This window comes from Argiope bruennichi, chromosome 2 (assembly GCF_947563725.1).
Source record: "Argiope bruennichi chromosome 2, qqArgBrue1.1, whole genome shotgun sequence".
In the NCBI taxonomy this organism is placed as follows: domain Eukaryota; kingdom Metazoa; phylum Arthropoda; class Arachnida; order Araneae; family Araneidae; genus Argiope; species Argiope bruennichi.
In genome coordinates, this window is record NC_079152.1 from 110,444,795 (window position 1) to 110,450,794 (window position 6,000).

Here is a 6,000-nt window from a genome sequence, read left to right on the forward strand (position 1 = left end):
TTCATATGCAGATTAATCAATTTTCGTCTTGAACTTTACACTTCACAAGAAATAACACTGACATACATACACATATAATAGTTGCTCATTAAAAAATAATAAAACTGAAAAGGTAAAAACAAGATGTTACAAATTAAATAAGACAATCCTATACATAAAAATTTAAACAGGTAACCTTAAAAGAAAGAATGCAAGATTCTGAAGAAAAATATACATACTGCAAAAAAAAAAAGTATTTTTAAGATATTAAACTTAATTTTAAAAAATTCTTTTGCTTCTATGCAAATAATTGAGATCAAATGGAAAATACAATGCTATAATAATGATAAGAAGAAAGTCAAACAAGTGTTATAACACTTTGATTGCCACATGGTTAACCTACTATCTACTGAACCATTTATCTAATTAGATGATCCCTCCTCTAATAAAAAGACAACAAAGGAGGATCCATCTGATTAGATCGATAGTATGAATATCAGACAAACGATTTGTACCAGCTAATGTGTTAAAGTATAACTCAGATTTGCAATATTGATAAAATATTCAGAGTCAAATTTAAAACATACTACAAATTTACCAGTTACTCATTTATTTGTTCCAATGATAATGCCTTGTAAAAAGAGTATAGCTAACATAGATAAGATAAAAATATTCTAATAAAAGAAAAAATAGACAATGGTTACTATTATCATAAAATTCATATACAAGTTCAGAATTTTAAGAAAAAAATTGTTTCTACAAGATTATTTTTATTCCATGAAAGCAAATAAATAATATGTATCTTTAAAAAATGACATTAAAATCCCTAAACTCTATTCAAAAAGTGAGCTAATTGTTTACTTTGGCAAGTCTGACCGTATCTAGGCACCATGAATCTATGTCTTATATATTTAATGCAGATATTTGGAATTCATAAATCTCTATACTCAACTCAATTTAACGGTAAGGCAAACTAAAATCATTAAAAGATCATATTTAAACTAACTTCTGCATTTCAACTCAAGCCTGGAAGGGGAGGGGACTAATATATATAATCTATTATTTATCTACTCACTACTGAGCATTTTCCAAACAACTTTCTACAGCATGAAAAAGAAAAAAAAAAAAAAATTCCTTCCCCAAACATCAAATTATTTGGATTTCACCCCTTCCCCAGATTTTTGTTTCAGTTTTCATAAATAATAAAGAATATTTTTCAAGAACATACATTTTTCCTTCAGCAGCTATTATGAAAGAATAAATAATAAATACCTGTTTCTTAAGAAACATTTTAGGTATTTTTTAAAGGTATTTTTGTCAAACCATTTCATTATTGGTATAATTATCAAAAACACAAATTCAACACTTAGATACGGACATATTTCTTTTCATAAATAGCAAAACATATACATTAAAAGATTAACACCACAGTTAAACATATAACAACTTGGGCTTTTAAATGACTTTCATTTGAAATGAAAAGAAAGATCAATACATACATCAACCCTGTAACAGCTTGGGATTTTAAATAACTTTCATTTGGGATAAAAAATAGTTTTGCATATTTTAATATCTCTGAGAGAAGATAAGATGCAAAAGCATAGAAAAATACTATAAAAGAAAAATACCCTTAAAGGTACTTTTATTTCTGTACTATTTCTGTATATTAGTTGTACTAAAGAACCATAGCACAGCTGATCAAAATAAAGCATGGTGCAAATAAGATCTATTATTAATCTGTGACTATATGAGTTAGGATTAGGATGACTGGGGAATATGAATATGGGAACGAAAGTCATGGTTTCTGTTCCCAACTTGTCAATTTTTGTTCTAAAATAATTTTCAGATGAATATCACATTATTATCAGAAACAGTACAATTTCAATGTGAGGAGTTTGAGTTTAACGTATACCCTTTTTTTTTTTTAGTCGATTGTTCAAATATAAATACATAATTATAATGCATCATGGTGTAAAATCTTCAATGCCAATAATTTATGTTCTAAAAGGAATTAGGCCACTAATATAAAGTTATCCCTTATTATTTATTAATATATTTGTAGTTTGTATAGGACAGAGTGGCGAACCTTTATGGATCAACGTGCCATTTTTTCTAACAAATGCTTAATGAGTATAGACGTGCCATCAAATAATTCTGACTTGTGATCATTGGGAAGATAATAAAACTAAATACTAACAAATCCAAACTCTTTATTTACTACGAAAAAATAGATTTTGCACTATATAACAGTAAATCTTTTCGTTATACATGCAATTCAAATTAAAGTAACATTAGTGTGACTTCTGTTGTTGACGATTAGATGACAAATAACTTATATTAGGTAAGATTTTAATATGTTAAGATGTATTGCAAGATGTTTTTAGCAGAATGCCTGCTGAATCGGAGTCATCTGCCAAACGATTTCTAAGCGAGTCTTTAATGTTATTAATGTCTGAAAATAATAACTAGCAGGCATATTTAAATTAAAATATGGTTAAAATAGCATGAGCCAGCTTCTTCAAACAGTGTGTTTGGAATCGAAATCCATGCTTCCAAAATTTCGTTACTGCCATTTTTACTTATTGCTTGTTAATGTTTCTGTTTCAATCAATTCCAACTTTTTCCTTGTTTCAATAAATTTTTGAATCCATACTGAACTAGACTGGAAATTAATCAGTTGCATTTCAAATTCTTCAATTTCCAACCAATCGAATTGGGACAAGTTCAGTTTATCAAATGAAGTCACATCTGGATTCATAATAAACCTGAGCGTTTCCGATAATTCCTTGAATTCAGAAAATCTCGCTGAAAATTCCTTGCTTGAAGAATCAATTACGAAAATAAATTCTTCAGTAAATTTTTCTTCGCCTGGTTTCTCATGTACATCTGAATCTTTGATATTTATTTTTCATGTTTGGGAAGTAGTAATAATATCGTTTCTGAAAACATGCAGTTTAGCGTCAAAAGCTCTAATGAGATCCATTTTTGTTTGTTTGTTTGAATGAGGGGGATTTAGGGATTTTTAGCTACAATGGCTGTCATCCCAGCGTTCAACAATATCTCCAATTAATAAATGTCAAAAAATTTCAAGTGTTGAAGGAAAATATGGAGCGACAGTTTATCTGCAAATGCTTTGCTCGTGAGTTGTTTAAAATTACAGGCTGAAAGAGAGTTGAGGCCCAACTTCGACCAGAGGCAACGTCTGATGCTTGAGTATTTTCGGCAGTGCAGTAAGATATGATCCAAATTATTCAAAGATTGGCATGTTTCGCAATTTGGTTGATTCGACAGGTTAAAACGATGTAGAAGGCCAGGTGTAATGAATGTTTTGGTAGAAATTCTAGCGCAAATGATATTTTCTATTTCTTGTCCATTTAACAATATTTTTTATGTCTGGAATTTCTCCAAGAATTTCATAATATTTGCTCTGTCTATAGCTGTCTGTTGTTTTTCTTTTTGAGATTTGTTTGATGCATGAGATGATGTCTTCCGATGCGATCCACTCAATGCATGGGCTGATTTCTGTTACTGATTTTACGATCAAGCCTGCTTTTCCATTTCATAATATTGTCGAATGCCCTGAGATCTATGGTGACGCTTTATAAGCCAGATAACAGCTACGAGACATGAGAAATTTCTTTTGTCTTGTGGTCATGTTACTCGGCTACGAACCCAGAGGCTGCGAGTTCGGTCCTCGCCTATCGCTAATAGCAACAGATCCATAGAAAAGTAATATGTTGGTTAATCTGAGATTTTTCCACGATTTTGCCCACAGTTTTATGAATAATGGATGGGGATTTATATGAAAATTTTTGAAGTGCTGTAAGAACTGAAAGACTATCTGTAAGAAGAAGTAAATGTTTCTCAGGAACGGAAAGATAGTCCAGAGCCTGGCAAATTGCAAGAGCTTCAGTTGTAAAAATTGAATTGATGATCATGACGATAATTGTTTTATTTGTGCCTTGAAACTTTAAGCAATTCATTTAAATGTTGCATACGTCTTTAAAAAACAACAATTTTGAAAACCTTAATTTACCAGTAAATAAATCTTTTTTTAATTTTTTGGAGGACATGATTTTCTATTGTTCCAATTAGTATTTATTGAATTCCCAAATTATTTCACTCATTCGTTGATACCATCCATAGATTTTAAGTTGCACCTAATGGAAACTATTTCATTGTTTACAACCATTTAAGTTTCGAAATTAGGAGGGAAATTCTTGACTGTTATTCATACAAATATGCTCAGACAAATTCATTTAGTCGATAAATAACAGATTAAAAAGTGAGAGAGAGGGGTAGATAAAAATCACACAGCAAAGCATAAAGGCAAATTTGTTCTTCGGAAATTTCTAAGTACAATCCTAGCAATACGAACAGAAAGTACTTCAAATTTTGCACATAATGACGTCACATAATCGTCATTGACGTTATCAATTGCACATAATTGACGTCACACCAATGATATTGCCCGATTTTCTTCCATACAAAAAAATAGGTATGGGAATGCGCACTGCGACTAATCACTCACGTTCGTAATACTTCATAGTGAACTTCGTTATGAACTGAAATACAAACCGTTTTGATCGGCGGCGTGCCCAAAATAATGTATTGCGTATGGCCCGCGTGCCACTGGTTCGCCATCCCTGGTATAGGATCTTTAAAAATCAATTAAATTATGTGTGAAATTATTAGGCAAAGAATCAATTGAGCAGAAACTGGTATTAAGACATTTTCTTCTTAATATGTAAACTCTGCTACTGCTTATTTAGTGTTTATACGAGATTTCAAGCAATTTAAAATATAATAATATATTTTAAATTGTTTGAAAAAAAAAGCTGTAAAACCTGCATTCTAAAAAATGTTAATTGGTAATGTAAAACCTGCATTCTAAAAAATGTTAATTGGTAATAAAAAATGATACTTATGTAAATAGAAAAAAGATGTTTATATATAGATGCAGATAGCTGAAGCTCTAGTATTACCAGTTCTAGTGATATTTCAATGAATTGAAAGTTTTAAATTATCTAACTAAACTGCCTAGTCCTTTTAAAAAAGAATCAAAATTTAAATTGTTTCATAATGCAAAACATTAAAAATTAAAAATGCTGCAACAAATATAAAAAGGAAAAACAATTTTCAATAAGTAAAGTAATAAAGCATACTTAGGAAAAGTGTAAACTAAAAAAAAAAAAATCATAATCAAACCTTTGTGTTAATAAGTGCAAAACTATAACAACAAGAAAATGTTTTAAATGCAATAAATTAGTAAAAAAAATACATTCAGTTTATAGCAACTAACAAACTGTCATTATTCACAGATGATCATCACAAAATAGTTATATACAAGTTATATACAAATAGTTATATACTTAAAAAATACTGATGAACAAAGTCTTATATACATTACACATGGATTTGATACTGAAGACTGATACTAGGCTTATCATTGCATAGATGTGTTACGATGTAAAGATGAATTACATAAATATAAATAAATAACCCTGATTAGAGTACACTTTTGATACAAGTAAAAAATGCAAACACTTAAAACAAATGTATGAAATAATTTATTTCAGTACTATGTTAATGATTTATGATTTAATAAAGCTTATCTAAACTAGTTATTTAAAAAATATCTAAAATGAAATTATTCACACATTTGTTTTCATTTTTGTTTTAGCATGTATTCACTTACACAAAAAGTTTTTAATAAATTATGAATTTAAATTACACACATTAATAATTATTTTAAAAAAAGTATTTCTAGCATCCTAAAGAAATTGATAATGCATTATTGTTTAAAATTATTGTTAAAAAAAGAAATTTTACTGATATTGTTGCCCCCTCCCCTCCAAAAAACATGCTTTTGTTTTTATAAAATGAATATTTAGATTTTAAAAATAAAAAAGTTTTAACTTCTGAAATTTCAACATTTTCTAATACTGAGCCTGCCAAAAAGCAAGTGGTACAATTTAAGGCTTGAAAGAATCTACATCAAATAATGAACCAACTTGATAG